Here is a 26,246-nt window from a genome sequence, read left to right on the forward strand (position 1 = left end):
GCCTTGAGCTTTTCTTATATATGCGCTGGGTTTAGTTCAGTTTTTGACCCATAGACTTGACAGTGCATATGGGTCAAGAAACTCTGGCTAGCCTATTAGTCTAAGACAACCCGTCTTATTAAAATAATTGGAAAAGCCATTCGGGTGGCTGATCTAAATCTGACATATTATTACACTATCACTTTCAGCTACCAAGTAGGCTCTGCCCACAAAACACATTATTACCAAAGCGGTCTGTTGACTTCCAATTAAAGTCGATTAGAAACAGGTTGGTTACCAAAATTTTTTGAAACAACTTTGGTAACACGTTATATGAAGCATGTATCTATAATGGATTATACGTTCATTCATAATGTATAATACGTTCATTTTCCTTTTGCTAAGTCCCTTTATTCATCGAAGGTCACCACAGAGGAACAAACCGGCAACTTATCCGGCATATGTTTTACACAGCGGATGCCCTTCCAGCCGCAACCCAGTACTAGGAAACAACCCTATTCTGTACACTCATTCACACCCACACTCATACTCTACGGCCAATTGTAGCTCATCCAATTTACCTATAGTTGAAGTCAGAATTAGTAGCCCCCCTGAATTATTAGCCCCCCTGTTTATTTCCCCCCCATTTTCTGTTTAACAGAGAGATTTTTTTTAGCACATTTCTTAATATAATAGTGTTAATAACTGATTTCTAATAACTGATTTATTTTATCTTTGCCATGATGACAGTCCATAATATTTTACTAGACCATTTTTCAAGACACTTTTATACAGCTTAAAGTGACATTTAAAAGCTTAATTAGGTTAATTCTGCAGGTTAGGGTAATAGGGTATATGCCGAGCTAGTGCTGTTCCCATGCTGATACACTTCCGGTGACCTGTTTTTGTGAACTTTTTACCATTTTATACAGTTCCTTATACAGCATCGATGTTGTAATGTAATTAAAATACATTCAGTTAAATAAACTTTAGCATTCATTTGGTTGCTCAAGCGTAAAACGAGACAAAAAGCTGTTTACTCGCACGCGCCTGTCAAAATCGGCAGGCTAACGCAGAAGCTCCATTGAATATACTGGGGTAAAATAAATGCTCATATTATAAAGATATGGCAGGGGAAATGTAATTGAATGCAGTGCTTCTTGTACAATCTGAGACCCACTTTAAATCGGATATCACTCAGCTAGTGGAGATCACTCATTTTTAAAGAAAACAGACCTTAAACGCACTGCTGGGTAAACACTGATTTTTATGGTTGCTTGTAATTGAACAGATCACCCTAAACCTGCAACCTATATTAGGTTAGATTTAGGTCATGACGTCAGGTGACCAAAATTCAACGTCTAACCAGTGTCCAGGGACAATGTTATTTTGATGTCCAATAACGCCCTATTCACACGGGGCTTCAGTATCAATGCTTCCCGTTCACTTTGAATAAGTGACATCAGGCATTGGCGAACTGCATTGTGGATTCGTCGGCGCCGCTTCAGAGGCGTTGCTCGCTGCCAAAGGTGGGACTTTCTCAACTTTTTAAGCGGTGTCGGAAGCATCAGCCAATCAGATCGTTGTATGCAAATACACCAGCTCAAACTGTGGCCTATTGCTGATTAATTTCATTGACTAACGCTGCTATGACGATCGCGTCAGCCCCAACTTCAGACACGCCCTCTGTCAAGCATTGACGCTGAAGCCATGCGTGGATCGGGCGTAAGGACATCAAATTACGTTGATATTTGGTTGAAATTGTGTTGAAAAGTGACCAAAATCGAACGTCTGATAGACGTCATAGTGGTAACGTCCACACAATGTCAAGTTGTAACATGATTAGACGTTGATATTTAGTTGATTTTAGGTTGGACTTTGACGTCGGCCTGACGTTGGGTTCTGACTCAATCCGATTTTCATTTTCAAACAAAATCTAACATCCCCACGACATTGGGGTACATCGTCAATATGACGTCATGGTGATGTCCTGTGCCTGCAGGGTGGGTATAAGTGATGATTTCGAATACAGCCTGGAAGGTGTACTGAATAGGAACTGGCTGAAGGTAGTTAGACGGAATGCTGGGAAGTGTAGTCCTAAAATTGATGAATGGAATGGTGAGAGGACTGATGACTAGGGATGTGACAACAGGCAACATAGAAAATTGGTGGACGTTTTTGGTGGACAAGCCCTTCAGTTTTCATTTGACTGTAGAAGGGAATGCTTCACTTTCATTTCCTACACTCCATTTTACCAATCCCAAAAGACAGAAGAACGGTCTATTCCAATCAACATTTATTGCTGAGCATCAGAGAATTAGCATTTAACCATTCACCTCTCAATCCAGATGATCTCATAATCCGGCGGCGGTTTTGTATGAAAGAAGATTATAATCCCAATCCTACATACGTGGAGAAGTGATGATAAGCGGGAAGAGCAGGACGGCAGCGCGGTAATCACTGTAATTGAGAGCAATCGTGACAGTTATAATCATAACACTGTCATAAATCTGTCAGGCGTCAGATGTCCGTCTCATTCTGAGTGATGTCCTCTGATGGCTGCCCGGCTCTGTTGACAATATTAAAGGGGAGAATTTATTTCCTGATAGGTTTACGGCTTATAAATAGTTTATGAGTGACTTTCCTTCACAACACCAGGTCGCGCCGTCTAGATATTTATGTTAATGAGACACATTCCTTGGACATCAGAACATAACGACAGGGGAAAAAAAGAGAGCGATTTTTTTAGTAAATTAATGCCAGCTTTTATCCTGCGGGATGTTCGGCATCAGAATAATGGCTTGCCAGTGGGTTGGCATTTGCGTTCAAGAGGCTTACGTGGCATCTCAGCGCAGCTCCTCTCACTTCATTTGAAAATGTCATTGGGAATCAGCAGGTTGTGGCCAAGGCAACATCAGAGAATAACATTTCTCAAATCCTATTTGACAAAATGTGTCAGACGTCATAAGCGGCTCGGGATTAAACATGTCGGCCAAACGTGTTTAGAGTAATGCGGAGAGTAACCCGAAAGAGTTCAGGCACGAAAAATGAGGCCTGGACAGAAAAGACAGATTTGTTGCCAAAACCTCATAGTGAAAAGATAGGGGAAATGAATCATTCATCAAATAGCATCTATGCGCTCGAATGAGTGAAAACCTGTTTTTGCAGAAGGAAAACCAGGTTTGAGGTAAATTATAGTAAGTAATTGGTTTATGATTGGTATATGAAGCACATTTGGAGCAATTATCAGAGATGAAATCACATTTCTGCAGCGGGTGGTGGAGCAATTAGCTGTGCGCTAGTGCAGCGCTGGCAAACACAAACCAACACACTTCTACCCTCTAATCTCAAAACAACAAAAAGATAGTAACAATTAATTGTCTGCTCTGACTTTGTTTAGTGCTGCCTTTATTCTACATTCCAAAACAACAGAAAAATGCACAATGAAATCATCCCTGAAAAATAAAGAGGGATGGAACAGGCTTAGCTGCTATCTATCAGAATGTAGTATATATGAAAATTCTTAGTTTCTCTGAATTAACAATTTGTGTTTGAGTAAAATGAAAACTGTGATAAGTTTTTAGGAATATGTATAACAAAAATGTTTTGTGCCATGTTTTCGGACATGTTTATGTTCATTGTTAGACAACAGCGCCATGCTATGTTCAGTAGTGTTAGGAAATCTATATTTAAATTAAATCAGCACTAAAATGATTCTAAAATAAAATGCAGTAAATGACAATGTTTTATTTGCAATTTGGAGGAAATGCTATCATGAATGTATTGATTGAAACAAATAGCATAAACAGTTGAAGTCAAAATGATTAGCCTCCCTGAATTATTAGCCCACGTTTATTTTTTTTTATTTCCCACATAAATTTCTGTTTAACGGAGAGAAGTTTTTCAACACATTTCTAAACATATTAGTTTTAATAACTCATCTTTAATAACTGATTTATTTTATCTTTGTCATGATGACTGTAAATAATATTTGACTAGATATTTTCCAAGACACTTCTATACAGCTTAAAGTGACATTTAAAGGTTTAACTAGGCAGGTTATGGTAATTAGGCAGGTCCTTGTATAACGATGGATTGTTCTGAAGTAAAAAAAAAAATATATATATATATAGCTTAAAAGAGCTAATCATTTTGACCTAAGAATGGTTTTAAAAAATTTTAAAAACTGCTTTTATTTTGGTCAAAATAAAACAAATAGGACTTTCTCCAAAAGAAAAAAATATTATCAGAAATACTGTGAAAATTTCCTTGCTCTGTTAAACAACATTTGTGAAATTTTAAAAAAATAAACAAAAAATTCAAAGGGGGGCTAATAATTCTGACATATTTAGGATATTTAACATAAATTTTATTTGTTAATTTTTTGATTGCTTAATTGATTGATTAATTGATTCATTTAAAGGGTAACTATGATGAAAATCATCTTTTGTAAGCTGTTTGGACAGAACTGTGTGTAGGTATAGTGTGTGCACTGTCATATAGGGGTGATAAGTGAAGGACAATAGGTATAAAGACTCTTCTTAAAAATTTCCTGATGTTAAAATAGGATCTAAATCCGTCCCATTTGGAGGCCCACCGCAACATGACTTAGGAGTGTAATTACCCCGACCACAGAATTGGTTGACAGCCACGTAAAAACATGTGATCGTAGTAACGCGTATAATCATATCAACAATACAGGACGTGTGTAAAGCAACTGGTATAAAAAGATCTGTTCAGCGTTCTGTGATCATCAATCATCATCAAATGTGATCAAGAATGAGTTTTACAAGTTTAAATGCTTTTAAAACAGTGCATGTTTGTAATGAATTAAAGCGATTTTACCCCCTTTATCACCACAGCCGCATGTCAGTACAATAATAAAACAGACTTCAATCCTGGTTTTATGGATGTTAAACCAAGTTTATTTTGTACATTAACAAAAACAGCTACATTGTGTTCAGAGCAGAAAATCACAAACTTCTGAAAGGTATAATAAATATTATGATGGGTGTTTTGAGCTGAAACTTTACAGACACATTCTCGAGCCACAAAAGATTTATCTGAAATCTTGAAAAAGGGGTAAAATAGGTGCCCTTTAATGACAAATTAAGTCAACAATCAAGTCACTATGTATTTAAAGGTGCAGTAGGTGATCAGCCAAAATGCTAACCGCTTAACATATTATCTTTGGATGGCAGGGAGACACTGTGACTCAAAGAGACACCTCCTGAAATTGCAAGCGTGCGCACCACGTCACAACAGTAGACAACCCACTCATGTCATTCGCCAGTTAGTTAGTGTTTGGCCGGCAACGTGCAGGAATTACATGTATTACTAAGCCATACCTACATGCTATTTCAGAGCGAAAATTCAGAGAAGCATGGTAAACAGTATAGGAAGGCTATCATTGCTCAAAAATGAACCAATGTGAATATAAAAGCAACTCAGCTAAATAAAGCAGGTTAGGTGGAATAGCGCTATTTACTGAGGTTTTGTTGTTAAACTAAATAAAAATCTACATTATCGATGCTGTAAAAGGACCTTATGAAACTGAAAATAATCACATCAATCTTTCACCGGGAGATTTCAGTGGCTGAACAACACGTCTGTGCATATGTCATACATAACACAACAAAATCTAACATCAGCTTAGCCTGACTAAGTTTTAAAACAACATTACCTGTCTAATAGTAATACTTCATCTATGTCGTCCTTCCTCCAGCGTGCAAAAGTTACTCCAATATTTATTCAGGATTTTCAAAAGTTTCAATTCAGCATTTGATTTCTGCCGGTCTGTCTCGTGGACGCGAGGCGCTTGTGCAGGCGGGCACGTGCGAATGGCGGATCTGCGTGAACTAATGCGCAGAAGTTTGAATCTACAATTGCTGACAGACAGTCTGAGCTGCTTATCGGAATTATGGGAGATGTCAGTCCGACAAAATTCAATTGGATGAACATTTTTTAGTTGTATGCCTTATCCAGAATATAAAAATACATTTAGATAATTTACTTTAATCAGTACTATTGGACTGTGAAGAGACTTTCAACCAGCACAACAAAACATGTTTCTGAAGACAATCACCTACTGCACCTTTAAGGTTTTAAATGCACATTTAAGTTTTAAAGTACACTATAAGTGCACGTTTAAAACTGTTCAAAACCTCTTTTTCAAGAGGGATACATCATACCTTTACTACAGTAAATGTTGTTGCTATTCTAGGATGCTTTTCAAGCGAGTATCTTCATTTTTAATGTCCAGCTCTGCTGTGTGGTCTGGTCCCTCCGACGGATGAGTCAGCTAGAGCGAAAACCAAGCTTTCTGTGTCTAAATTGTCATCAGTGTTGTTTTTCTTACTGATTAGCCTTGATTGGTTTCCTTGGGAACTCAGATGGACGTTCCTGAGCTGCGCTTTTCACAGCGCGCCTCTTGATTGCATTAGAAGAGCACATGGAAGTTATTACAAATTGATAAGGACTTCATGGGAGGTCAACAAGAGATCGATGACTAATTGTATTAGGCCGCCATTTTGAAGGGCAGAGAATCGGCACACAAACACCCACGGAGGACGGCTTGAAAAACGAGATCCTAAACCACATTACCTGCGCTCACATGTCAGAAAAAAAAGAGCTTTCATTAGCTCACCGATAACAGCAGAGCAAAAGCTATGCAGCAGCTTCAGTTGAAAAACGCTACCAAAAAAATCAACCTTGAAGTGATGCAGCCGCCTCCATTTGTCTTCATTCAGTTTGGCAGGTAATCTATTAGTTTTAATAATCCCCGCTGCCATATTGCGAGCCAAGCAGCCATGTTGCCGAGGCTTGTGCCCAGGACTTCATCCACCCCAGATAAGTCATTATGACAATATGAGCCAGTCAACCAGTAAGACGCTTCCCTTCATCCAATGTTATCACGAAAATAAATCCAGTGGGATGATATTAGAAAGCCTTCGACTGACCAACAGACTCTCTTTTTGATGAAACGCTGGCAAATGCACACTTTATAATATTAGCAAGTCATTAACTGATCGTTTTTATTGCAGTGAGGGCTGACAGGAAGTGCCTTGTTTTATAATAAGCAGAATAATAGTCATCCTTTGTTTTATATCAAATAGAAGCTCAACTTAAGGTTATGGTGTGACACGGTAAGAGTAAAAACTGTATTTGTGCGGATTAAAACTTTGAGGGATAGCTCAACCAAAAATGATCATGTTTTTGTCTCCCTTCACAATTTCCAAACCTGTTTGACTTTCTTTATTCTGTTGAACACAAAGCAAGATATTCTGAAGAAAACCAGAAACCTGTAACCATTTTCTTTTATAGCTTTTGTTTTCCCTACTATGGAAGTCAGTGGTTGCAGGTTTCCAGCTTTGTTCTTTGATTTTGTTTTCATTTTATTTTCCTTCAGCTTAGTCACTTTATTTATCAGGGGTCGGCACAGTGAAATGAACTGCCTATTTTGTGTTCAACACAATAATAAAAAAAGTTTGGAAACAGGTGGTGGAGAGTAAATTGTGACAAATTAAATTTTTGGGTGAACTGTTCCTTTAATACTGTGCACTGTTTGATGTGTTGTGAAAAAGGTAATTTTTTGTAACTCTCTATAGGGCATCGTCATTTATAAATGACACTAAGAAAACTCCATTTGTACAAACACTAATAATAATTAACCAATAAAATTAAATCTTGGTAATGTTACATGACATCTCCTTTAGCCAATAAAACTAAAGTATAGTTGCCATTTGATTGGTTGATTGACTGATTTGTTGATTGATTGGTTATTTTATTGATTGATTGTTTGTTTAATTGCTTGATTTGGTGGTTAGTTGATTGATTTATCAATTGATTGATTCACTGATTTGTTGCTTGGTTGTTGTTTTTTATTTATCAATTAATTGACTGAATTATTGATTAATTGGTTGTTTGTTTGATTGATTTAATATTTTATCGATTGATTGATTGATTGATTTATTGATTGATTGACTGATTGGTTGTTTAATTGATAGATTTATTGGTTAGTTGATTAGTTTATCAATTGATTGATTCACTGATTTGTTGATTGGTTGTTTTATTTATTTATCAATTAATTGACTGAATTATTGATTAATTGGTTGTTTGTTTGATTGATTCAATATTTGATTGATTGGTTGTTTAATTGATGGATTTCTTGGTTATTTGATTAGTTTATCAATTGACTGATTCACTAATTTGTTGTTTTATTTATTTATCAATTAATTGACTGAATTATTGATTCATTGGTTGTTTGTTTGATTGATTCGATATTTTATTTATTTATTTATTTATTTATTTATTGATTGATTGACTGATTGGTTGTTTGTTTAATTGATTGATTTGTTGGTTAGTTGATTGGTTTATCAATTGATTGACTGACTGATTTGTTGATTGGTTATTTTATTTATTTATTTATTTAATTGATTGACTGATTGACTGATTAATTGTTTGCTTAATTAACTGATTGATTCATTGGTTGGTTGGCTGATTGACTGATTTGTTGATTGATTGATTCATTGGTTGTTTTAATGATTGATTAATTGATTGATTGGTTGTTTGTTTAATTGCTTGATTTGTTGGTTAGTTGATTGGTTTATCGATTGATTGATTGACTGATTTGTTGATTGGTTGTTTTATTTATTTATTTATTTATTCAGCGATTAATGGCCTTACTTATTGATTAATTTGTTATTTGTTTGTTTGATTGATTGGTTGTTTTATTTATTGATTGATTGACTGGTTTATTAATTGGTTGTTTGTGTAATTGCTTGATTTGGTCGTTAGTTGATTGGTTTATCAATTGATTGACTGAATTATTGACTGACTGGTTGGTGTATTGATTGATTGATTGATTGATTGCCAATTAGAGGAAAGGATAAATTAAATTGTGGTAATCAACAGCATATACCCTGCTGATTAAGTGTGTAGCTAGAACTGAGCCTGAAATATTCATCAAAAGCCTTTGCCATCCTGTGCATTTGCAGAAGTCCAACTTTGCATAATTCCACCTCTGCTTTCATCTTAAGTAATGCTTCACATGACAAATCCACTTGTTACTTTTAGTTAATGGCTGCGCCGACACCTTCACTAATCACCCCGGCCCCATACAGATAGCAGCAGCGCAGCATAAAATATTTCACCTCTGTGTATCAATGTATTATTAAAAAGTCATTTATATTTAATGCCTCAGGTCACTGCGAGGTGTGCAAAGCTATAGCAGCACAATTTCACACCTAACCACCAGGAACTCAAACCAATCCTGTCGCCTCTAAATGGACATATGTGGGCCGTGTTCGTGCTAAATGCAGATGTGAAATCGAATAGATTATGCAACGCTGAGCCCGCGTGGCCCTGCGATGGGGGATTAAAATGCAGTTGATATGTATATCACCCAGCAGGGATTAATGGATTAGTCCTGTCCTGGCCATAACAACACGAATCAACAAGTCTGGAGAAACAAGGTTGTGGCACTGGCTCAGGGTTACATGTCGATCAGAGAATTTCTGTGGCGTTTAAAAACTTAAAAATAGTCACTTTTTACATCGTTTGGAGTTTTGATGTTTGTCTACAAGTGGTCTTTGGGGACGTCAATTCATGCTGGTTCCCAAACCCCAGACTCTGGAGTGTGTAATCCTGTCTAACACGCATGCAAATCCTATCTTTTGCCTTACACAATAGCCAGTCTGTGTGCTACTCGGCAATAACAAAGATAGCAGTTAGCGACTGGCTACGTCTCAGCTCAAAGGGGGTAAACTTAAAAAAAAATGTACATAATCTGCTTTTGTCGGGCATCCAGAAGCCGTTCGAACAAAGATTCCTTTTGTCCACTTCTGAAGTATTTAATTGCATATAATAAAACAATGGAACAAATGTCTCGATGGGTTTTGATGATGTTTCTATATTAAACAGAGTGCAGCAACAGTCAGGTTTTGAAAGTAAACACTTTGCAATAACTCTTAGGTTGGCATAAGGTTGCAAAGTTACATACAGTCAATAGAACTTCTGTTGGGGATTAATAAAATAAAGTGTTAGCAGTGATGTCGCTGTAAAATATATACAGTATGGCAGACAATAAGAAACTCCATAATCAAACACCATTGTGGACTTATTACGGTTTGTTACATTCAAAGAAGGTGCTCTTGCACATGAAGTTCACAAGTGAGACTCATAGGACTGATAAATCCCTTCCTAGGTACAGTTGAAGTCCTGTGAATTTTGTTTTCTTTTTTCAAATATTTTCCCAAAAAATGTTTATTAAAGGAAGGATTTTTTTTTACTTATAATAAAAGGTATATTCAATGGAGAAAGTCTTATTGGTTTTATTTTGGCTAGAATAAAAGCAGTTAAAAAAAAAAACATTAAGCTCAAAATTAAGCATCTACAATGACTTGCCTAATTAACCTAACTTGCCTAATTGACTTAGTTAAGCCTCAAAATGTCACTTTAAGCGGAATGCTAGTATCTTAAAAAAATGTCTAGTCAAATTTTATGTGCTGTCATCAGGCGAAGGTGAAAGAAATTAGTTATTTGAAATTAATTATTAAAACTGTCATGTTTGAAAATGTGTTGAAAAAAAATCTTTCCAATAAAGAGAAATTGGGGGAAAATATACAGGAGGGCTAATAATTTGTACTCACAGTTTATGATAATATGACGCTCAATAATCAAATATCTTTGTAAATATCTTGTAATTTGTTACATTCATACTGGATGCTAGAGGGCGCCCTTGCGCAAAAACTTCACAGGCGAGACTCATAGCAGTGATAAATCCTTTCCCAGATATATGTCTGCTAGATATATTTTAAATATGCGTTGGTCTGGAAAACATACATAAATGTCTTTAACATTTTTAAACTTCATATTTAAACATCTATTTAACATCCGAAATTGACATTTAATTGTTTTTCTCTCGCGACCTCCATCATCGTTGTGTTTAGGGCACAAGCTCACAACTCCTGCTACATAGGGGTGTATTAATGTTCGATGACAGTATCTTGTCACTTAACCTTTTCAAACTTTTTTATATATATATATATATATATATATATATATATATATATATATATATATATATACATATATATATATATATATATATATATATATATACATATACATATATATATATATATATATATATATATATATATATATATATATATATATATATATATATATAAATATATATATATAGGAGCAATATCACACGAGTAGCAGTGCGATATAGCTGTATATCGGCACTGGTGGGAGAAGTGCATTGGTGCCCCTACCAGTGCCGATATACAGCCATATCACACTGCTACGAGTGTGATATTGCGTTTATACAACTGTTTGACGGCATAATTGTGTACATAAATACAAAATCAAACATGGAGAGTCTCAAAAACCTTTTTGTATGAGAAACTACTTTCTTTCGCGTTGGATTCAAATCATAAGCTGACAGTTAAACAGCTGAGCAAGCATCTTTTAAACTTTAGATCTGTAGTGTTTGTTTTTTCTGGCTGCATGTGGGCAGAGTAATACACAAAGGGTAAAGAGGCGGTATGGGTGCTGATATTATTTAAATATATCATGGCTATCAGCCAATAAGGTTCGAGAACCAGACAGAACTTTTGTGTATATATATATATATATATATATATATATATATATATATATATATATATATATATATATATATATATATATATATAATATTGAATTCAGAATGATTCGCCCTCTTGTGATCTTTTTTACCTTTTCAAATATTTCCCAAATGATGTTTAACAGAGCAAGAAATATTTCACAGTATTTCCTATAATATTTTTTCTCGTAGAGAAAATCTTATTAGTTTTATTTTGGCTAGAAAAAAAGCCGTTTTTGATTTTTTTAAAACCATTTTGAGGTCAATATTAGCTCCCTTAAGCAATATTTTCTTTGGATTGTTTACAGAACAAACTATCCTCATACATGACTTGTCTAATTAACCAGGTTAAGTCTTAAAACGTCACTTTAAGCTGAATACTAGTATCCTGAAAAAATATCTAGTCTAATTTTATGTACTGTCATCATGGCAAGGATAAAAAAAAGTGTTTTTGGGAATTACTTATTTAGATTAATATGTTTAGAAATCTTTAATCCAATCTTTAAGTTATAAGTATACAGGGGGTGGCTAAAAATTCTGACTTGAACTGTATGTATTCTTTCAATCAGAGAACAGGTCTAGGTAAGATACTAAGTCGAGGTAGGGGGAACTCACTCTGCATCGCTAAGCCGCCGCACGTCTGGTTTTGTGTTCGACTTATTATACACACACCTCGCTGATCCTCTTTTCGCACAAGCGTGTGCGTGCGTTTGTGCGTTTGGCCATTTTCTCAGGAATCGCTCCCATTCGCCGCTCAGCGGGAGACACAATGGCTCAGCTGGGGGGCTTCAGTCCAATTTGCCATTGTGTATCACCATTTCTCCCTTAACACAAACATGGCGGCCCTCCAGCTGTCCTCTTGGCACTAAGACTGAACCTGAAGTGCAGGCGGCTTTGTCGTCCAATGCAGCGCATCAATACAGACATCTATTTGTTTCACATCCACAAAGATTTTAAGCCTCTCCTTCCTTTTCTTCTCCCCCATTCGTGCGTGTCTTTTAAATATGCAAGCGTGGAAACGACATTTCTTTAGGCTTGGCATCTCTTGCGCACCTTGAAAATCAAATTTGATGAAAATCGCTCGTATCCGTCTCCTGAAAGCGTTTGATTTTGCTCAAAGTGTGTGTTTTTTGTGGTAGACGTTCCTGGTATTGTTGAGAACACTCTGGGATTTTGCACGCATTCCATTAGCTTGGGGAATTAGATGTGTCCAGACCTCATCATTAAAGAAACATTAAATTTTGATATTAATATCTGGAAATTTCTTCCAAAACGAACTTGCAATAATCCAAATCTCATGCATCCAGTGAGCTTTTTTGTTTTTGGCACAAGAACTGTAGAGTGTTCCTTTTGCTGCGCTGCAGATCATCTGATATCCCTTACAGTAGGTTAAGGATATTTCCCACAGAATCCAACCCAACTGGAACACGGTGCTGGAGAAAACGGGCCAGTGGAAGGTCACTGTTGTCCAAGGCTTTGTCCCTAATTGAATCTGCTGTCCCCGTAATGCTAACTTCATTTCCAAAGCCTTGTGTGATTTTCCCCCCGTGAAAGGCCAGCTTGTGTGCATCCTGCCACTGCGAATAATACCGTGACAGAGACAGCGGCCAAAAAATAAGCAATAAATTCAGACTTCCTGAATTGGATTAAAGTCCCCATGGTGTTGAATGCGAGTCCTCAGCTGATGCGGAATATAATGCGAGACACGCTGTTTATGCTGGAAATCAGCAAATGCAATGTTTTCCGCACTTGATTCCAGACCTCGTAGATGAACTTGTAGTTAATAAGCCTCTCCATAAACAAGTTTTTCATAACAGGTGACTGATCTTGAGTCAGTATAGCTCGTATCTAATCAACTAATACTAATTTGTGCAAAAAATCAACATCTGTTGGTACAGTTGGTAATTATATATATAAAAAATAAATAAAATAAATAAAATAAACAAATAACTTGGTCATACTTTACAATAAAGGTTGATTTATACTTCTGCATTAAACAATCGCCGTGATTACAGCACATGCCATAGTCCTGCATTTATACTTCTGTGTGCTGCATGTGTTGCTCTGCAATAACATTTCTGAAACACTAGCTCGCAATAAGTTTTCATGTTCCTCCGTGTCGAGTTTTTTTTGCAGGTGTTTTGTTTTTTATAAACTCTACCTTAATGTGCATGTAGCTAACGCTCACTCATTCAGGGACAGGAACCGGTGGAAGTGCAACAACTTTATTCATAAGGTAAACACAAAACATCTGAGGCTCCTTTACGGAACTCGACACTTGTAAACACTTACTCCTTCGGGCTCGAGGCTGTCAGTTACTTCCTTTCTTTTTTCTTTCTTTCTTTCTTTCTTTCTTTCTTTCTTTCTTTCTTTCTTTCTTTCTCAGTCCCTTTATTAATCAGATGTCGCCACAGCCCATACACTCTTACATTTACACACATACACTAAGCACAATTTAGCTTACCCAATTCACCTACAGCGCATGTCTTTGGACTTGTAGGGGGGGGACCAGAACACCTGGAGGAAACCCATTCGAACAAGGAGAGAACATGCAAACTCCACACTGAAATGCAAAGGCTCAAACTAGCAACCTTTTTGCTGTGAGGTGATTGTGCTACCCACTGCGCCACCGTGACGCCCTGAGTGAATATTCATAATATTATTATTACAGTTTTTCTTGTTTGCTTTGACCTGGTTAAAGAAACGCAGTTTTACTTCATTTTCATTATCACTATCCAGGCAGAGCAGAAGACAAGTCTTGCAAATGTGTAAACCCTTTCTCATTTTCCAATACAGTTAACACGGATGTCATTCAAGCAGTCCAAACTCCATTGTTTTAGCTATGGTAACCAAACAGAAACCATCTATTCCTAACCATTAGACACTGCCAATATTAGTATGAACTCACTGAAGCACCGGTTTGACACTCATTCAAACAAATCTTCAATTAGCAATCAGTCTGCCAACATTAAAAACGGTGGAAGCTCTGTGTTGTTCTGTGCCCGCATGGATGGAGGAAGTCAATAGTGGTTATTTCCTATACCCCTAATAGATTTGACTGTATTTTGGTTTAAATGTATTTTCTCTTATATTTACAGTATTTTATTACTTTGTCTGTTTTTTTTTATTTTTATTTTTATTATTTCTTTACAGTTTTTCTTGTTTGCTTTGATGCAGCCGTCAACTGAAACTCCACATTTTCAAAACAGTTAACACACAGGCCTAAACAGCGGCACTCATGGTCAAAATGACACATTTTGCTAACAAAACGCACATATCGTGTCAAAACATTTAAAATATGCAACAAAAGCTAGTTTTACCTTCAAACAACACAACTTGCAAACAGGTATATGAGCTCTTTCAACTAATCATTACACAATGAACAACAAAATACAAAATGCAGAACTCATTTGTTGTCTTTTTATTTAGGCTGTCAAATTTGACTTTTTGCAAAGAATTTCCAGAATAGGAAATGCTTTGATTCAATTTTTATTGAATTCATGAAAATTTTCAAAGTGTGGCTGAAAACTGAAATACTGTAAAAAAACAAAACAAAACAAAAAACATACAAAAGTAATAAAATACTGTAAATATTAGAGAAAACACATGTAAACCAATATACAGTCAAATCTATTGGGAGTATAGGACATAGCCACTATTGACCTCCTCCAACAATGCTGGCACAGAACAACACAGAGCTTCCACCATTATTATGTTCGCAGACTGATTGCTAACTGAAGATTTGTGTAAAGGAGTGTCAACTGTTGTTGCGCAGTGTGTTGTTTGAAGGTAAAACTAGCCTTTGTTTCATATTTTAAATGTTTTGATACGGTGTGTGCGTTTTGAAAACAAAATGTGTCATTTTGACCATGTTTAGGCCTGTGTGTTAACTGTTTTGAAAATGTGGAGCTTCAATTGACAGCTGCATCAAAGCAAACAAGAAAAACTGTAATACACTGATTTGAATTATTTCTTAGCAAATGATTAACGTTTAAGATTAATAAATGGTTTATTTATCAAACAGAACAAATATAAAAGGTTTATTTATTGCACATTCATTCATTTTTGTAAAAAATAATACAAATCCTAAAACCCGCTGCTTATTTTGAGATTTCTGAACCCAGCTGGAGATGACCACCAAGCTGCAAATCAGCATTCATGTTCTCCGGAGGTCTCCTTTAAGCCGTGTAACTTCTGCGCAATTGTTTTTAAGCAGTTTTAGATACTGCTGACATGTTCGCTCGGTTCTTGAGTGACAGTTGTGCTCCTCAGCAGTCCTCCGGCAGATTCGTCTGCCTCATACAAATGTTAACTTTACAATGAGATGCATCCATTCATCCAAGCCCTCCCCCCAATCCACGTCTACTCTTTTCGCCATCACACCCCCTCCCGAAGTCCCCTTGTCCAAGCCCTTCCTTTGTTGACACCCACCACGTATCAATGGCGCCTTTGTGCGCAGGAGAGTTTTCACTTTAGCAAATCTGATTAAAAGGACCTCGATCTTGTCTACATGCCAGGGCTTTTGATGACAGTGTCACTGCGGGAGCAAAAAAGAAAATTCCGGCTAACCTCGGTGTCATCATTAATCATATAATCAATCCAATTTAGCTCTGCCGCAGTGTCACTTTCACAGTCTGTTTTCGCTAACTGTAAGGATGAGGGCCTCTTTTCTAGGAAAAAAAAAATCTTCAAGGACACGTTTTTATGAATTCAAGGGGTTACAACTCCACAGTTGGTCCACAGTAGGCCGCCCTAAATGGTTTGTAATATAATGCTGTTAAATGATAGTAGTCGTTTGAAGGACGTCAAAGTCCCCCCTGAGGGTCTTTACTGACTTCATGCTGTCCCCGGTGATTTGTTTAAAGGAAGATTCTGGGTTAAATACAGCTCAGCTTCTTGAAACGGCATCTGTGGTATGCTGCCAATTACTAGTGAAAATACTTTTGACTTGTCTCCATACAAAACAAACAAACAACAGCATTCTTGCACTTACAATGGATACCTATGACCAGATGGTTTGAAGCGCAGAAATCTGAAGCTTATTTTTGAGCGTGTTTGGTTTTACTTACACTCCAAAAATTGAGTTTTGCTGCTTGTTTAAAGTAATTATTTCAAATGAGTTGAAACAACTCAATTCTTAAGTTTTTTTTTGGGGATAACTTAATTGTTTTATGTTCAACCCACTCAAATTTATAAAAAAAAATAATGACATTAATTAAACTGATTTGTGTTGATTAAGTTAACACTTTTAACGAATTTATGTGGATTGGACATAAAAAAGTTAAGTTGTCCCAATGAAATCTCAAGAATTGTGTTGTTTCAGCTCAGTTTAATTAAGTAGTTTGAACACGTGTGTGTGTATTAGTACACATCAGGCCCGGATTGGCTAATCGGGAGGACCGGGAGAATTCCCGGTGGGCCGGTCCGTTTTTTGGCCGCGAGGGCCGGTGTCCCTAGTTCCAGAATCTGTTGCTCTCAGCAGTCACACTTTTTAAAAATAATTTATTTATTTACTTGACCACAGCCTTCTTATTCATTATTTTACCGCAGCTCTGCTCTTTTTATCTATTTTCTCGTAGCCTCGTGAGCAGGATGCAGCATGCAGGTTAATGATGATATAACTAGATAAGTCACCATTTAACGTACAACTGTTGTGGTACAGTGTTTAGTACGTTAGATTAAGACGCGGTCAACCTGGGTTTGGTCCTTGTCTGAGCAACACATTTTATTTTTTTTTTCATTTTTATTGTTAAGACATAATACTGTAAGGGTTGTTGAACATTTAAAGTTCTAAAAGAGCTGTTTTCTCAAAAAAATATGTGATATTGTAATTAGAAACTGAATTGGAAATAACCTTATTTTAATATAGTCAGTGGTGAACTGAGGTGGGCCGGTCTGAGGCTTGAAACTCCAGGGCTTAAAAAGAGTCTTACTCTGGCCCTGGTACACATGTAGATTTTTTTAAAATTAATTGTCAATGACATATAATTAACTTTAACCTGAAACAATTCTTTAAGTGGGCTCTAGAAGGTTAACGCACAAACATCTACTGTATATGTCACAGCTCCATCAATCTTTCCTCTGGTGGCGTCTGAGGCGTACCACAATAGCACCACAATACAGGCCACTAAATCCAGCATTTCAAACGTCACATGTGTCTTCCCCATCTTGTACACCCACTCATTTTTTTCCCCTCATGATTTTCTGTTTTGACATTTCTCTTGAGCTATGGTCAAAATAACACGCTGACATGGTTCTGCCATATGCAGGGTGTGTGTACATTGTACACAGTTTGCAGATTTTCTGTTTGAATACTCAAACAGCCTATTACATTTGCCAAATTGTGCAGTATGCAGAGAAGCAATTGCCAATAGGTTCCGTATCCCATAATGTAATGAATTTAATCAGTGTAACGACACCATTAACCATAACAAAGAGCTTGCTCCTGTATTCATGCGCATTCAAAAATAGTTCACAGTAGTATGTGCTCAATGAGGTCGTGTTACAACAATATTAATCCACAACGTTCACCTTTTCACACACTATCATGGTGTGAAGAATGTAGTATATCCTGAGCAGTAAGAAGTAGGCTAATAATCCATTCTGATCATATCTCTACTTCACTCTCTTTCTCCTTTGTTCTCGGCGACACACACACAGTTCATGTAATTGGGTGTTATAGCCGGACGCAGCTTGTGGACAATAGGAATTCATTTGCAGTCAGTTTATTTGTTGCATTCGCGCACCTGGTCCTCGAAAGCAAGAGTTCATATCTGAATTTGTGTACTCAACCTTGTGTGATCAGCCGCCCGAACAGACGCTCGTCGGCTGCCAAAAACTAATCTCGGGGCACATCTGTCCCATCGCTTTGAAGACGACGTTTGGCAGTTTCAGGGTGGCAGAAAGCACAGCTGCTGTTTGGGTGGTCTTCCCCGATGGGATTGAAGTACACTTCCTCTTCACGCCTTTAAAGCAAGCACACAAACAAACAGACAGACAGGTACTCTGGATTGACTTGTCTAAATGAGGCCTTGAGACGGAGAACCAAATATGTTACATTTATTTAGCCTACAGTATATATAGGCTATTAAATTTTATTTTATTTATTTATTTAAGCTATATTGAATTTAATTAAATTTAATTGGCCACTACACTCTCAGAAATAAAGATACATGAGTTGTCACTGGGGTGGTACCTTTTCAAAAGGCACAAATTTGTACCTTAAAGGTCCATATTAAAACCTCAAGGGTACATATTAGTACCTAAAAAGTACAAAAGTTTTCCCGCTAAAATTTTTAGGTATGAATATATACTTTTGAGGTACCAATATGGACCCTTCAAGTACAAATGTGTAGCTTTTAAAAAGATACCACCCCAGTGACAACTCATGTACCTTTATTTCTGAGAGTGTACTGCGAGTGAAGCTCGTCTGCCCTCTCATTGTAATGTATTTCCTGTGTTCAGGAATATCCCTGTGTTCTGCGGCGATTGGCGGTTGGTCATGGCATTCTGTTCTCTGAGACGTGCATTTCTAAAGGCCCCATCTGTAAGTCCATATTTTACATTTTTTGAATCATATGATTTTTTTTTCATTTGGATCGTGAATATTATACTTTATATTTCAGAATTTACACATACACTTTATACAATACAAATAAAACCAGCCTGATCTCACGAGAAAACGTAAGTATTTTACGTTTTGCCAGTTAAGTGGCTAATTCGTACGAATTCGTACGAGTTCAGTCGTACGAAATGGTACGATTTTTAAAAAGGAGGCGTGGCACCTGACCCCACCCCTAACCCCAACCGTCATTGGGGGATAAGCAAATCGTACTAAATTGTACGAATTAGATTGTACGAATTCATACGAATTAGCCAATAAATGAAAAAGTTACAAATTGCCGTAAGATTGTCTTGAATAAAACCGATTTTAATACAAATTTCAGCAAATAAACACACTTACTGTATGTGTTTATGCCTTTATAAAGACTTTCATAGTATTGCTTACTTTCACCTTCTCATTTAGGGAAATTTCGGAGGTAATTACCCCTCTACCGCACGCATTATGAAAAAAGTTGTAATTTTACAATGTTTATATATATATATATATATATATATATATATATATATATATATATATATATATATATATATATATATATATATAAACATTGTAAAATTACAACTTTTTTCTTTTCTTAGAATGGCTTAACTTAAAGTGCCATAAATACATTTTTTAGGAAATTTTTGTAAGTTACTTTATGATATGTTGCCATATGGCAACAATGTCCAACAGTAGATCTAACTTAGAAATTTCTAATTTAGAATTTTTCCTTATAAGTATTAATTTTTTTTATTGGAAATTATTCAATTTCCCCCGTGTTCGTGTGGTTTTCTGTATTTATATCTAATCAAAGCATTGCCATTAAAATTTGATTTTATCCATAATTCAAATGCATATACCATACAACCAATCAACATTATATTACTAGCATTCATATTGTTACAACTTAAAAGATCACCGCTGGCCTTGCTAGCTAGCTAAGCTATTGCATATTCCACTATTGTACAGTGTTGCCATTTGGCAACACATACATTTGATCGAGATTACAAAAAACTAATTTGATAAACACTTTTTTGAATTGTGAATATGTCATCATAACTTACTGAAGGTGATGTCTGTTTTTGTGGATCTGACATAATTTGATCCTGTTTTTATTGATGTTTACATTTGCATTCAGCAATTACTCACAGTAAATGCCAGTCTGTGTGAAATCGTGCCAAAGAAAAAAAAAAAACAGCATGTCTTGTGACTTAACCTAAGCACATCATTGGCTTCTTCTCTTTCCACCCAAAAAAATAGAACGTTGGTCTTAAAGAAACAGTTGCAGGGAAATGAACAAAATCTACCTCATGGCAACACCATGAGGTAGAGGGTTGAGTTCTATCTCTGAATTTCAATAATAAATCTATATAAAATGCTGTGCTTCCCACCTTCAGTCGCAATGATTCTGAAACTTCTAAAGTGAGTTCGGTGCTCAAGTCTGCATCGGTGCATCCTTCAGAAACTTGTCCTCCGTTCTTCAGTTTTAGAACTGAACTTTGGTGTTTGATGAGAACACAAGGACACAAGATCACTGAAGAATGCATATTGAGAAACAGCCTGAGAGTAATGCCCACCATCGCTATGAAGTAGGAGAGTATGTAAAAGCCCAATGCAGGAATGCTATAAAGCAATGCAGTTATAGATCAGCATATTACTCTACTCTTAAACCTAACCCCAAGTAATAAACACGACACACATTCAGTATTAATCCACACAGTGGCAAAGGTCGAACTATTTTATAAATTGACTGTGCCATGTGTGTGAGTATGAACAACTGATAATCCGTCTTTCGGATGAGACGTTAAACGAAGGTCCTGACTCTCCGTGGTCATTAAAAATCCCATGGCACTTCTCTTGAAAGAGCAGGGGTGTAACCCTGGTGTCCTGGCCAAAGTCCCTCTATCAGGCCCTTACAATCATGGCCTCCCAATCATCCCCTTCCACCAAACTGGCTCTATCACTGTCTCTCCACTCCATCAATAGCTGGTGTGTAGTGAGCGCACTGGTGCTGTTGTCCTGTGGCTGCCGTCGCATCATCCAAGTGGATGCTGCACATTGGTGGTGGTGTGGAGAAACCCCCCCTCATGATTGTGAAGCGCTTTGGGTGTATGGCCATACACAATAAATGTGCTATATAAATTTCACATTACATAGTAAGGCGAATCATGACAGATAGAGAGTATAAAAGTGCATTTAAATCAGTAAAGGAAGAAGCCAGCGTAGCCTTTTTTCAACGTGTAAACATATGAATAGCCCATAAAGATTTAATATTTAGATATATTACAAGCACTGATCTATAATAGAAGCGTGATTACAAGCCACGCAGAGCAATTACAAGCTACAACACACAATTAAATACATATTTTGCAAACTACACAAAATGAGACAACAATTTTAGTCACACTTACATGTTATGATCCGGAGGTAGAAGAAACTGGTCCATGTGAACTGCAACAGTTACTGACAAAGTTCCTGTCAAAGTGTCTGAAGGGAAAGGCGCGTTCACGTTTTACCAAATCTCGAACTACATGTTTGGCAAAAGATTCAAACCCAAAACGATTCATTTATTCAACTCTGAGTCGATCTAAACCTCACCTGGATGCTTTCATTCCCTTATGCTTCGTTCACACCAGACGCGGAACGAGGGGATAAATCGCACTATTCGTGCGTAAATAGCCGCGTGAACATTTTCAGTTTACTCGCTTCATTCGCACGTCAAACCCCACTTCATTCGCGCATCAAATTCACTTCAGAACAGACGCGAATTCACGTGATGGGCAGGGCTCTGTCTGCCTGGTGACTTTAGCTTCATAGCTAAATGGCTAACATGGATTTTATTGATAAAATAACTGTTTATGTGCTTTATGAAGGCTAAAAAACAGAGCCTTCTACATTCTTTCAGAGGTGCATCCAGCTCTGTGAGCTCATAAACTCCTCCAGAAACTGAACCTGGATGATGGAGGCTTTCTTCTGACTGAGCCCTGCTCAGTTTGATGAACTTTTTGTCATTGTCGGCTGGAGGAATTCTCCCGGGATTCCAACAACAGGTGTACGTCACAATCACGCCCCCACAAAACGTGCAAAACCTGCAAAACGCTTAATTCGCGCAGCGCCATTCGCGTCATTGGCGCCATTTGCGTCATTCGTGTGTATCGTGCCGCAGGATGTCTATTCGCGCGTTTGCATTGACTTAACATGTAAATCACTCACGCTTGATGCACGTTCCGCGTCTGGTGTGAACGCAGGATCACACACTCCATAGAAGGTCATTTTCAAAAACCCTTTATAGGGGCTCTTTAAAATCCTTAGACTCACAACAATCCATTAATTTATTCACGCCTTGAAAGGAAGCAAGCAAACAGACAGACAGACAGATAGGCAGGTACTCTGAATTGACTTGTCCAATTAATACCAATGCGGCTAAGCTGTATCCCTGCTGTAACACTCTTCAAATGCTACAATTCAAATAATTGGTTGTGATTAGTTCAAGGAAAAGATTAGGTAATATGTACACTGACATCTCCGGAGATTTGGGCGCCCTCGCTTCCTGTCACTTTTAAAGGTTAACTGCGTCTCTAATTGTTTTAAATCTACATACTGCCGACCTGCTTCCATGTCACGGCGCTCGACATGTTAATTGACTTTAATGTACTTAGAAGCATGTCAGAGCCTCCATCATTGCGTCAACTCAAACATTCTAATTCGTGACTTCAGGTGCGCTGATATTTTCAGCACGCCTCAATGCACGTCACATCCCTGAGAGCTTCAAACAGACTAGATGCAAATCCAAGATGCCTTCCACACATATCATTCACCACGAAAGTTAATGTGTCTATAAACCCGTGACTCAGCAGTTGCTAGGGCCGCTCCATGAATCGCATCTCGAATTAAAATGCAGTATTCCACACAACAGCCTCAAATGGAAGACACGCTGAAAAGAACAGAGGGTCAATACTCTCCAAAACTGATCTGTCATCCTCTCCTGCTCCCGAAGTCCACCTCCTTCTTCCTGTTGCTATAGCAACCGTTCGGCAAGGACAGGGGCATTGTAAAACATGGCCCTTGGAGAACAATCAATCATCGCATTCCTCTCGCATGCTTCTTAATTGCTTTTTGGATCATCCTCAAAAACATTTAACCCAGGGTTAGGGTCGACTCTACTAATTTGTGCCACTGATTCATTTTAACGTCGTCTTTCCTGTCCGGCGGAGCCCTCGAAAATATCCAGCATTCTTGATTACATTTTAGTTGAAATTCCTCTGTAATTTTAGAACGACCCGATCTGCATTATGCCCATGAATCTAGAAAGTACATAATGCTGACAAAAGGTTCAAATCCAGCCTTGTGTGTGTGTTTTTTTGCTCCAAAACCTAATTTGTAGCCAAAGGAAGAAGCATTTTAACTCCCAAAGTGTCCTTTTTTTGACTGAATGTGAAGTCTATTTCTGCTCTTTGGTGTTAATAGTCAAATTAGCACATTTCTCTAGTTGATAATGTTATGCTAAACGTATGAAAAAAAAGGCTTCATTGTGCTGACACTTTGCAGTGTTGTAATGGCCATCCTTTGGCAGCGCTGAACATGTCAGTTTAATGAGTCGTGGAAGACATGAAGCTTTAACCCAAGGTTAACTTCGCTGTTTTCTTGCATCAGTCTTTTGCGCAGATTGCAATGTATATGACGCTGGACTTTTTTTTTTTTGGGGGCTTGCTTGTGCTTCCAAAAATTCCTTCAGATTTGTTGGCTGTTGTTTTGGTGCACATTGGTTGCTGGGGTGGATTTTATTTTACTTTGTAAGTTTATTTTTAGAAAATCATTGACTGTAGTGTGTGGGGTTTGCACACAGTGTAAAAAACTAATTCTGTCACATATTACATGCACACTGTAGGCAAGAAGTCATATTATAAACATGCATGACAAGTACAGATGAAATCAAAACTAACCAGTGGTGTGAAGCAAATTACAAATACTCAAATTTCTGTAATTGAGTAGTTTGTGTCAGAAATTGTAATTTACTGAGTAGTTTTAAAAATGTGTTCTTTTAATATCTCTTGAGTACATTTTCGGTACTTTTACTCTACACTTTAATTTGTCCTATTGGGATCATGGGCGTTTCTAGGCCTGTTTTAGAGGGGCTGTAGACCCCATATATTTCTACTCACACCCCCCACCTGCCTTGTTGGCAGAGGCTATTTACTCTAATTATATATATATATATATATATATATATATATATATATATATATATATATATATATATATATATATATATATATATATATATATATATAATGAAGTGTATAGGATGCTTTAAAATGATATATTTGTGAATATTCATTATATTAGTCAGTACTGAAGCCAAATCTAGAGATAATCTAACAAAATAACTTACGATATTGGTTCAATAATTAGTAGCCAAAATTCTTACACTGTAAAACCCAAAAAGTTATGGTAACGCAAACCTTTTGAGAAAACGGATTGCAACAAACCATTTAAGTTCAAAAACTAGTCCTAAACTAGTCCTAATGAGTACTGTGAACTTTTTGAATACATTTGAGTAAACGAAGCAGTTTGAGCACAGTAAAACTCAGTGAATGAACAGAACTCAAACCAACTGAGTACTGAAAACACCCAATAAGTTAAGGCAACTCAAATCGTTAAGGCAACTGAAACCGATTGCAACAAACCATTTGAGTTAAAAAATAATCTATATGAGTACTGTGAACTTACTCAATTTAAGTTGAAGTAATGAGGTATTTATTTACACATTACCTTCAACACTGAGTTCAAAACTCTTTTCAAATAAGTAGAATTAACTTTTGGTAAATTTTGAGCTAACTACACTCATTTCATTTGATAAAGTTGATTTTTGGGTTTTACAGTGCAAGAAAAAATAATAAATATATTTTTTAAGACCAAAAATCACGAGAAACAAATAATTTTGTTGAAATTTAGTAGCTTGTAATTATTTTTTTGCATTATTTCACATTAATTCAAATGTATTATCTTTCAATTTTTTTAATGATGTTCAGGGATTAAATAAAATTTTCTTAAATATACCCATTTAACAAATCTGTTTTGTTCACATTAGACCAAACTATTTGCCCTACAGTATATTCACTAAGAAATGGATACAAATCATTTTCAAAATGAGTTGTGCTCATTTAGGCTCAGGATGGTAAATACTGTGTAATTAACTGCGGCAAATTATTACGTTAAGACCCTACTTTGTTAAATTTGTCTTATGTTTGAGTTAAATCATAGCCAAATTTGATCAATTCATTCCATTATTCTTCCTAAATCATGGCTATGTTCTAATAAATCATTCCTTCGTATTAAAGTAGTTGAATCAGGCCCATGTCATAGCTAAAATTAATATTAGGAAATCACAACATTAGCTTAACAGCATATCACTCACTCCAAAAAAAAAACCTACTTATTTAAAATGAGCTGAAACAATACAATTACTGAATTTTTTGGGGACAACTTAATTGTTTTATGTTCAAACCACCTAAATGTGTAAAAACTAATAATAACAAATCGATCGTGTGGAAGACAGCATTTGTAAAATTCTTTGAAGACACTTATCAAATCTATTGTGCTGAGTGATGTTTGCGTGGCCATCAATATAGGGTGTTTGCCTGATGAGGTACCATGATGTTTTGGATGCGTCCTAAAAGGGCAGCTTGCATGGTTTTGGAGAGGCGCCTATACATGCAGCATTCATTTATCACGGCGTACAGAATTATAGACTATTCTTGCGACTGCCAGAAAACAAACTACGGCAGGAGCGGATGCTATTTATATCTCGGCTGAAGGCGAGGATAGGAGCGCAAATGGAAGGTGGGGGAGGGACAAGGGTCACTGGCATGACTTCATCGAAAGGGAGTATCTGGTCCATCTCTGTCTGGATGACTCAGGTGGCAAATGTCACTTTGTAGCTGGGATGAAAAATAAGGCAGAAGCGAAATGAAGAGGAAAAAATCTGTGAGGCAGAGAAGAAAAAAACTCAAAGGGGACGCAGTGCAG

Source organism: Danio rerio, chromosome 2, assembly GCF_052040795.2.
Source record: "Danio rerio strain M-AB ecotype USA chromosome 2, GRCz13ab, whole genome shotgun sequence".
Taxonomy (NCBI): domain Eukaryota; kingdom Metazoa; phylum Chordata; class Actinopteri; order Cypriniformes; family Danionidae; genus Danio; species Danio rerio.